The sequence below is a fragment of the Strigops habroptila genome, chromosome 7 (assembly GCF_004027225.2).
Source record: "Strigops habroptila isolate Jane chromosome 7, bStrHab1.2.pri, whole genome shotgun sequence".
Classification (NCBI taxonomy): Eukaryota; Metazoa; Chordata; class Aves; order Psittaciformes; family Psittacidae; genus Strigops; species Strigops habroptila.
Window position 1 is genome coordinate 56,212,880 of NC_044283.2, and position 10,756 is coordinate 56,223,635.

A 10,756-nucleotide genomic window follows, 5' to 3' on the forward strand; every position below is an offset into this window, starting at 1 on the left:
TACAAACAAACACGAACCAGAGATGCCGGGAGTGGGTAAAAGTAATGCAGGTAATTGCAGACAGAAGCAGTGATACCTGAACTGGTGAGCAGTGGTGGCTTCAGCTGCTTGAGTTGTACAGAAAAGACACCATGCAGGAAAGCAGCTCCTGAGCCAGACATGGTTCCCTATGTCTGGTCACTCCGTAGGTTTGTTTTCTGTATATGTGCCTTTGAAGCCCTGACTTCTGTGACATCCACCACATCCCAGTGACATCCAGCACATCCCAATCCATGCTGTACCTCCCCTGGGGATTGGCTTTTCCTCCCCAACTTGGTTTTTTGGGAGGTTTTTTGTTTTTGAGGCCTCTTACTTCATGCCCTGAGATACTACCAGCAATTCATCCACATTGATCTGCCCCATCCTTTGGGACTCTACAGGCTTTCCTCCCAACACAGCCCCTCAGGAGTGTATTTTTAGGCTGAAGGCATGTGTCTATTCAGGCACTGATTTCCTCTGCTGGTTTATCCTTTAGCGTCTCAACATCATGACGTCTTGCCACAGGAATTTCCTTTCATTCTTCCTCCTGCTGTTGTGACTCAGCACCACCAGCGTGTGTTTTGGCGCGGCTGCTCTTGCCAAAGACTGCTTCTCCACTACTGTCAGTAACTTGTTCCTCCCTAGTTTGTTTCAGGCATTTTCTTCCTTCCCCAAAACTCTTGCACATCTGTTTGTTGCTGCTTGGATACCAGCCAGGCCTTCCAATCGCTCCTGCTTTGCTCCTTGGATGTTTCCATTTGCATGGAAGCACACAGGTCCGGGGTTTGTTTCCCCAAAGTATCTCTCATGTGTTGGATGACTCTCTAATGACACCTCTTTCCTCCTCATAATTGAGACAGCAGCTCCTGTGAAATATATAGGGGCATCAAACATGCTTCAAGAGGTGCTTTCGTTCACTGCTCTCCATGAGAAGCCGGGTTTTTTGTGTCTGTATCTTTTGTCCCTGGGTGCAAAGTGCAATCCCAATGGCACCTGCCCTCACAGCTGTAGATATGGTGCTTGTGAGCAGCTGAAGGGTTGCAACATAGCCAGCTAGGGGAGGCTAAAATGCTGTGCCCTACAAGTTTTGGGTAGACCCAAACTGCTAATACCCCAGGGAAGAAACAAGTATTTAGTTATGAGGCCAAAGAGGGGATTGCAGAAGTAATTTTGCTGTTAAAAGCACCATCTGGCACATCAGGGCAGGATGAGTGCGTCTCCCTCTTAAGCAGCCTCGTAAAAACAGGACTTTGGATCCCTTGATATGAAGGCAGTACCTTTCCTTCCCACTGCTTGTCAATGCTGAGGTGTACACATAGTGGGTGAAAGCCCAGGCGGGGATGGAGGAGCCTACCTCCTCAATGCCATGAGTAGATCTGGGGAGTGGAGCCAGGGACCACAGAAGGGGTTTCCTGCTGGCTTAGAGGCAGGAGTGCGGGGGAAGTCCTTGATGCTCACAGTAAGAGTGGCCAAGGGTGCTCCCACATTGCATGCAGAGGTACAGACATCTGAGCTGATGACATACAAATCAGGATGTTTCTCCCTCTCACTCCTCCAGCCTTGAAACACCCCAGGCAAAGGACACAGCAGCCCCCACTGAAATCCCACCCATGTCCCCAGTGCAGAGGAGGAAACATAGACCTATCCTGGTGAAATACCCCTGGGATGAAATGGCACCCCTCATGGCTGCGAGGTGAAGCCCGAGTCGAAACCTCCAGACCTGGTTTCCTGGGAGCAGAGAGGATGCCTCTATTTGCCTCCCAGACAGACGCACAGAAACACTCCTCCACACTCCAATCAGCTGCAGATGAGGAGCTCCCTTCTGCATCCCACACCGGGCCTGATGGACCAGCTCCAAACCTGCAACATCAGAGGAAAGCAGTGTCTGCCTTCCCCACGTGCTGAAACACAAGAGGACTCATGGTCACAGGCAGTGCTGGCAAGGGGACTGTCTCTGAGGACTAGTGCAGACTTCTCACATGGATACACCTCTGGGGAGTAAGTGGCAAGCTCAGGTTTGTACCAAGGCCCAGGTACAAACCTTGTGCTAGCAGCTTCATGTCCAACACTGAAACTTCACTCCTGCAAGACACAGATGCGGCTTAGGACCTTGAGCAGGCTCCATCCAAATAACAAGAAGTATTTCTGATAAATTTCCTCTGGCCACACATGAGCTTTGCTCTGCTTTCAAGTTTCTTTTTTAGACCAGAAAGCCAGAAGCAGCTCCAGTAGAGCATCACAGTTATGTACAATTGGTGGGTTCGGTCAAAATTTAGCAGGGATTTCAATTTAGTTTTCATTCCCCTGCAGAGCTGTGAACATACGAATGCATTGTCATAGAATCATTGTATCATAGAATGGTTTGGGTTGGAAAAGACCTTAAGATCATCTAGTTCCAACCCCTCTGCCACGGGCAGGGACACCTTCCACTAGAGCAGGTTGCTCCAAGCCCCTGTGTCCAACCTGGCCTTGAACACTGCCAGGGTTGGGGCAGCCACAGCTTCTCTGGGCACCCTGCGCCAGTGCTTCACCACCCTCACAGGGCAGAATTTCTTCCTCATATCTAACCTGAATGTCCGCTGTTTAAGTTTAAACCCCAACTGCATTACAGCATGCGAACACATTACTATGTGGCTCAATGCAGTGGCTGCTGGCCAGCCATTCAGTGGGACCTTGCCTCGTCTTTGCCCAACTTCTCCCTGGCCCAGCAGCAAACTCATCCACTATAATAAATCATTGGCAAGCTGAGCTGGCACAGGGAAAGGCTTGGTATGGGAGCTTAGGCAGCAAACATGCATGAGAAGGTGGGAGGGAGAGAGTGACTGCTCCTTTCTGGGCTGGTGAGCCATGAGATGAGTCCCATCAGTATTCGCAGGTTTGCCCATCTCCATAAGCACTCAGCTTTCCCCTGGGGGCAGACGGGGGTGTGCTGTACCTTCAGGCAGCTTCAGCAAGTCTCCACTGCTGCACCTCACTGTAGAGCTGGCAAGGACAGGGTGCAGCACCTGTTCTCCACCAAAAATGCATGATTTCTAGCAGGGACACAAAGCTTGGCCTGGATTTTCTCTTTTTTGGCTCTGCAGAGTGGACATGGCTTCAGTGCAAGCCACCCCAGGGTCTATATGTTTACATGCCGAGGTCCCCTGCGCCACTGCAACAGCAATGAAGAGACTTCATGAAACCTTAAACTGAATCACTAAAAACAAGTGAAGTGAGATAAACCATAAACCTAGCCTGTGGTATTTCTGTCCTACAGCTGCAAGTTAGCAACATAAAGATCCAATTTAGCTGAGAATCACAGTTATGCTAAGGCTATTTCAGCTCCCTAACTTCTGCTGGATTTTCCATCTACCCCTGGGCATTACATGGCAGTACACGTTTTACTGAACCTCATGGGCCTTTGCAAGCTTGCTCAATCCACTCACTTCTGTCTGTACTCAGACCGGGATGAGCCAACCTCAACATTTACCCTACCCAGCCTCCCCTCTGATCCCCCAAAACCCCCAAAAGATAGTCGAGACTTTCAAGTCTGCTTTCAGTCCAGAAGCTGCTTTATTGCAACAAGTGAAAGGAAAACCACAGAGCCATTTGGTGCTTCTCAGGGCAAACGCTTCACTTTTTGTACCCTGACACTGAGTTTTTGAGGTGCTGGTTGGCAATCAAAGTTTTCTAGACATAAAGGTGCACTGTACACCATAAGGGTAAAGAGACCCCTATGTGAAGAACACAGGTCTGTATTCCCTAACTTTTGCATAACTCACCTTCACCTCAAAAAATCCCTTTTGTTATTTAATAAGGCTGGAGGTTGCATCAGTGCCTGCAGCACTTCTACTCAGTAATGCTAGATGTGTGAAATACAGACACTTAACACCATTCTCTTTTTTCAGCCCCACTTTTCCCTCATTTGCTGGATTTTGTCCTTTAATCCCCTCACAATGCTTATCTTCTCTGCATTAAGAGTAACCTGAGTATTAATCTTTAAAAGGTGGACATGGAAACAAGACAAATTTAACACCTTGGTTCCCCTAGTAGTAGTTCTCATTTGCTACAGAGGAATTAGTTACTGAGAGGTTAGAAATGAAACCCAGGTTCCTGTCTGCCCTAGCCCACATGAATATGGCTTTTCAATAGTTGCTGGAAAAGCTTTAAGTTTTTTATAGGACTTCCCAAATAAACTAAATTAGCCTGAAAAAGAAGATATTATCCTGAATACAAAGGTCTATGGAGAGATCATACTGAAACTCCTGCCTGTAAGGCCAAACATGCTGGCATCATTGCCCTGAATTCTGAGGGTTTAGAAGAAGTCAGGTTGAATATTATGGAAAATACTCAAACGCCATGGAAGCGCATTTTAGATTCCTCTATTTCCAAGTCATTAAAAACTTGCCTGGATCTCCAGAACCAAGGGCCACGCACCCAGCACAGGCAGCACACCACCTTTTGAAAAGCTCTACAAACAAACCACAAGCTTTTCTCTTTGTTCCTGTGCACAGTTTATAAACAAATCTTCTTCTTCTTCTTATTATTATTATTATTTTGCTAGCTGGGACCTTAAAGAGAGAGGAAAATCTTTCCAGCAGTCATACCCCATATTTCTGAGTTACAGGATGCAAAGTCCTGAGGATCTGGCTCTGCAATAACATTATAACACAGCCTAGCGTGAGGAAGACCATCTTGACTGTTAAATTACTGGAGCATAGCAAAGCAATAAATAATCCCAGAATACATGCCTTGTTGTGATCACCCCATATTGTATTACTTCCTCCTTTTGAAAAGGCCAGTTCAGAGGGTAACTTATTTAAGCTCCTTCTGCCTGATACCCAACCTTGCGAGAGCAGCCCAGGCACAAAGGAGGTGAGCAGCAAGGCACAGGCACAAACCGGTGTAGCAAACTGCACTTTGCAACTGAGAGCATGATACTTACATACCTTGGAAGACTCCACTAGGTAAGAGCTTTTGCTTCATGGCTTTCATTCCCCAGATTATGTTGGATCGAGCGTATCATTACATGCATGGGTTTTAGCTGTCATTTTGGCTCCTGGTGGTTCAGAGCTCCTTCCGGGACATAGCGCATTACATTCAAGCACTGACCTTCCAAGTGAGAGCCACTCCAGATGATACAGATATTGCTCCAAGAAGCATCTTTATGGGCTAGGAGAGCCTCAGAACCATGTTTAGCCATCTGAACTGAGCCCACAACATGACCAGATTGGTGCTGATGTGCCCCAGACAGTAGCAATGAGCTCCCTGTGTTGAGTTCTCTGGGAGCAGCTGGAAACCATCTGTCACATATCAGAACAAACCACATGTTATTATTGGCATTATCATCACCTAAATGAAGGATTTGCTGCCTTCTATCAGCATGGGAAACACCTGCACTTCTAACATGTCACCCCAAAAAAGGATGCCACTTCCAAGTCAGCCCCTTACATATACCCTGTGGCCCTTCTTTCCTTGGCCTGTCTATGGCATCAGTGGTTCATGGAGGCGTAATGTGAGTTTGAGTATCAGGGCTGGCACCCAGGGATCTGGCTCATTTGCAGTTTCTTGCTCTGTAAAGAAGCACCAACTTGAACTAATGCTGAAGCCTGAAGAGGCAGCGGCTTTCTGCAGGGGCTGGGGCATTGCCGAGGTGAGTATGAATTGCCGAGGTATCTCCAGAGAGAACGCCTTTAACACCGCAGCGGGGGAAGCACAGCGTCCCGGAGCCTCAGTTCGGAGCGGCAAGAGCGACCGAGGGAGCCTCAAGTCCTCGACAGGACTCGCCCAGGAGCCGGCAGCTCAGCTCCCGCGAGCAGCTGACTCACAGGGGGCGGCGCCAGGAGTGACGGCACCAGCCCTCAGTGGGGAAGAACCCACCCCAGGGAGCGCGAGGGAACGGGGCGTGGCGCGGCAGTTGGCGCGGGCAGCGAGGGGGATGGTGAGCATTCGCCTCAGGGCCAGGGCCCGCTGTGGGCGCTCTGCCCCGGCGGTGGCCAGCGTAGGCACCCAGACAGAGCCGATGAGAGGGGAGGCTGCGGCGCAGAGCTCGGAGTGTAGAAAGTGCCTCGACTGGTCTCTAGAGGCGAGGGTGCACAATGGACAGGGCTGCACTCGGTGCGCCCTGGTGGAGGTCCTCCTGCAGCAGGTGGCTGAGCTGCGGGAGGCTGTTGGAGAGCTAAAAGATGCCAGGGAAGCTGAGAGGAAGCTGGGCTGCTTGCTCCAGGCCCAAACTGTGCAGGGGCCGCAAACGTCCGGCATTGCTCATATAGGAAAGAAGGAGGGCAGCAACCCAGGAAGCTGGGAATTAGTTACGAGAGGACAATTAACGACAAGGGGCTTCCTCCTAAATCTGATGTCCCCACCCAGAACAGCTTCGCAGTTCTGCAGGGGGCTAATGAGAAAGCACCCACCACACCTAATGAGCATCCTGCTGATGCACCAGTAAAGAGGATCACTACTGGTGCCTCCAGGAAAAAGCGGCGGGTCATAGCAGTAGGGGACTCTACTTTGAAAGGCACAGAGGCACCCATCTGCCGGCCTGATCCAGTCTCGAGGGAGGTGTAGTCCTGCTGACTATTACCCCCTTCTAGTGGTCCATGTGGGTGCTAGAGATATAGATAGCAGTAGCCTGGAGAACATTAAGAAGGACTACAGAGCCCTGGGAGAGGTGGTTAGGGGCTCTGGAGCTCAGATAGTTTTTTCATCGATTCTCCAGGAAAAAGGGGAGGACCTTAAAAAAGCTAGGCGCGTTTGGCAGGTTAATAAATGGTTAGAATGGTGGTGCCATAGTCAGGGGTTTGGCTATTTAGAACATGGGGCTCCATTTGGGAGGCCAGATCTACTGGAGGCTGGTGGAGCTGGTCTGACAAAGAAGGGGAAGAGCTGTTTTGGTAGGAGGCTTGCCAGGCTGGTCAAGAAAGCTTTAAACTAGATGTGTTGGGGGAGGGGCGCATTGATCCATCCCAACACTCCTGGTCAGTTGCCAGCACCTCTAACAAGTGCTTGGAGTGATGTAGAGATGTTCCAGCTGCCCCAGCCATTGAGTCAGCTGCATTTGGAGCTCGGCTAAGGTGTCTCTATACAAATGCCCATAGTATGGGGAACAAGCAAGAGGAATTAGAGATGTGTGCAAGGCTACGGGAATATGATGTCATTGGTATCACAGAAACATGGTGGGATGGCTCCTATGGCTGGAGTGTCGGAATGGAAGGTTACAGGCTGTTTAGAAAAGACAGGCCAGGCAGACGGGGAGGGGGCGTTGCTATCTATGTCAGTGATAGGCTAGAGAGTATGGAACTCTGTCTGGGGACGGGTGATGAGGTAACAGAGTGTTTGTGGGTCAGGATCAAAGGGAAAACAGCAATGGGGGACATTACGGTGGGGATCTGTTACAGGCTGCCTGATCAAGAGGACTCTGTGGATGAAGCGCTCTACAGACAGATAGGAGCAGCCTCACGCTCGCAGGCCCTTGTCCTCATGGGGGACTTCAACCATCCTGACATCTGTTGGAGGGACGATACGGCCCGGCACAAGCAATCCAGGAGGTTCCTCGATTGTGTGGAAGACAACTTCCTCTTTCAAGCAATAGAAGAGCCGACAAGGAGAGGTGCCATGCTTGACCTCGTGCTCACCAACAGGGAGGGTCTGGTTGGAAATGTGATGCTCCAGGGCAGCCTTGGCTCTAGTGATCACGAGATGGTTGAGTTTGAGATCCTCAGGACAGCGAGAAGAGCATGCAGCAAGCTCACTGCCCTGGACTTCAAGAAAGCAGAGTTTGGCCTCTTCAGGAACCTCCTTAGTAAGGTTTCACGGGATACAGTCCTAGAGGGCAGGGGGGCCCAAGACTGCTGGTCGATATTCAAGGATCACCTGCTACGTGCTCAAGAGTGTTGCATCCCGACTAGAAGAAAGTGCAGCAGGAGGGCCAGGAGACCTCCATGGATGGACAAGGAGCTGCTGAGGAAACTTAGAGGGAAAAAAGAAGCTTATAGAAGGTGGAAGCGAGGACAGGCGGCCTGGGAAGAATATAAGAGCATTGCCCGGGAAGCTAGGGACCAGGTTAGGAAAGCTAAGGCCCAGCTAGAATTAAGTTTGGCAAGGGATGTAAAAGATAACAGGAAAGGATTCTATAGATACGTAGCAAATAAAAGACAGACTAGGGACAACGTGGGCCCTCTCCGGAAGCTATCAGGAGAACTGGCTACCATGGATTTGGAGAAGGCTGAGGTTTTTAATGACTTCTTTGCCTCCATCTTCACCAGCAAATGCTCAACATGGCTTCACTAAGGGGAAATCCTGCCTGACCAATCTGGTGGCCTTCTATGATGGAGCCACGGAACTGATGGACAGGGGCAGAGCAGTTGACGTCATCTACCTGGGCTTGTGCAAAGCGTTTGACACTGTCCCTCATGACATCCTTGTCTCTAAATTGGAGAGACATCAATTTGATAGATGGACCACTCGGTGGATAAAAAACTGGCTGGATGGCCGCACGCAAAGAGTTGTGGTAAATGGCTCGATGTCCAGTTGGAAACCTGTAACAAGTGGTGTCCCTCAGGGATCGGTGTTGGGACCGGTCCTGTTCAACATCTTTGTCGGCGACATGGACAGTGGGATTGAGTGCACCCTCAGCAAGTTTCTGATGACACCAAGCTGTGTGGTTCGGTTGATACGCTGGAGGGAAGGGATGCCATCCAGAGGGACCTTGACACACTTGTGAGGTGGGCCGATGCCAACCTTATGAAGTTTAACCAAGCCAAGTGTAAGGTCCTGCACCTGGGTCAGGGCAATCCCAGGCACTGCTACAGGTTGGGCAGAGAAGAGATTGAGAGCAGCCCTGCAGAGAAGGACTTGGGGGTGTTGGTTGACGAGAAGCTCAACATGAGCCAGCAGTGTGCGCTTGCAGCCCAGAAAGCCAACCGTATCCTGGGCTGCATCAAAAGAAGCGTGACCAGCAGGTCGAAGGAGGTGATCCCGCCCGTCTACTCTGCTCTTGTGAGACCTCACTTGGAGTACCGCGTACAGTTCTGGTGTCCTCAACATAAAAAGGACATGGAGCCGTTGGAGCGAGTCCAGAGGAGGGCCACGAGGATGATAAGAGGGCTGGAGCACCTCCCGTATGAAGACAGGCTGAGAGAGTTGGGGCTGTTCAGCCTGGAGAAGAGAAGGCTGTGTGGAGACCTCATAGCAGCCTTCCAGTATCTGAAGGGGGTCTATGAGGATGCTGGGGAGGGACTCTTCCTTAGGGACTGTAGTGGTAGGACAAGGGGTAATGGGTTCAAACTTAAACAGGGGAAGTTTAGATTAGATATAAGGAAGAAGTTCTTTACAGTGAGGGTGGTGAAGCACTGGAATGGGTTGCCCAGGGAGGTTGTGGGTGCTCCATCCCTGGTGGTGTTCAAGGCCAGGTTGGACGGAGCCTTGTACCGCATGGATTAGGGCAAGGTGTCTCTGCCCATGGCAGGGGGGTTGGAACTAGATGATCTTAAGGTCCTTTCCAACCCTTACTATTCTATGACTGCCAGGAAGCCATATTATTTACCAGCAGGGACACAGCTGTAGAAGGGTTGAGGAGGCTTAGGGATCATAGAATCATAGAATCATAGAATGGTTCGGGTTGGAAAGGACCTCAAGATCATCTAGGTCCAACCCCCCTGCCATGGGCAGGGACACCTCACACTAGACCATGTGTGTTAGATGGGTCTAACACATTGGAATTGGTCTGTGGCAGCCCACTCCCAATACTCCTCTAACTTCCTCTATTTGCTGGAGCGGTTACTGAGGTGATAACGAAGAAGAAAGGGGAGGAGGAAAATCTCCACAGATGGAGACGATTAGTTTGACTCAGAGATGGTCCACACACGGACCACGCGGTGGTATGTGTTAGATGGGTCTAACACTGTGGAATTGGTCCGTGGTGGACCATCCCGATCATCTAGAATGAGTGTGTATGGCAAAGGGCCAGCAAGGCCACTCCTCCCGGTGCAGACTGGCCCCCTGCGTTAGAATGAGTGTGCGCAGGAAAAAGAGCCAGCAAGGCCACTCCTCCTGACACAGGTTGGCCCCTTGCGTCAGGGTGAGTCTGCACTTTTGGCATATAAAAAGCCCGGGGTTCGGGAGAGATCGAGGAGGAAGCGGATCCAACTACCTTTTATGGTCGACACTACCTCTGCGGGGACGCCCACCAAAGCAGTGCCTGCCACCCCATCTCTTCACTATGCACCTCGGAGCTGGCCTCTTGGTCATTGTATGAGTGTGTGGGTCGGTAAGAATCTGTGCCTAATCTAGTTTCTGGTAGCCTTTAGGTATCTCTCTTTCTAGCTGATTTTATATCTATCCTGGATATAAAATATATCCAGGATATCTCTGGATTTTATATCTATCCTGGAGCTTGTAATAAACTTTCTAGCAGTTTGGCGTGTGTGTGTGCGTGGCTTACGTCCTTCTCCACCCAGAATCCTTCGATCCCTGGAACAGCATGTCACCCAAGGCTCTGTCCAACCTGGCCTTGAACACTGGCAGGGATGGAGCATTCACAACTTCTTTGGGCAACCCATTCCCGTGCCTCACCACCTAAGGATGCCTATGGTATAACTTGCCCATCACAGGTGGTGTGCTGGCCAGGGCTCTTGCCCCAGGTCTAGCAGCATCTTCAGGCAGGCACTCCCTGTAGCACTGCTGCCTGTGAGCTAAGCAAGCCCCTGTGCTGCTTCTGGAAAGAAAGGTGGAGAAAGCTTGGAAACTCAGAATGAGAAAA

At 50.4% G+C, this 10,756-nt stretch overlaps 1 long non-coding RNA gene across 1 annotated transcript; it reads right to left on the reverse strand.

The window, feature by feature from the left end:
* Positions 1–640: 640 nt before the first annotated feature.
* LOC115610891 lies at positions 641–5,636 on the reverse strand. The gene is made up of 3 exons (XR_003992379.1): positions 2,954–5,636; positions 1,739–1,878; positions 641–884 (listed from the first exon to the last, which is right to left on the reverse strand). It is a non-coding gene; the product is annotated as an uncharacterized LOC115610891 (long non-coding RNA).
* Positions 5,637–10,756: the final 5,120 nt, after the last annotated feature.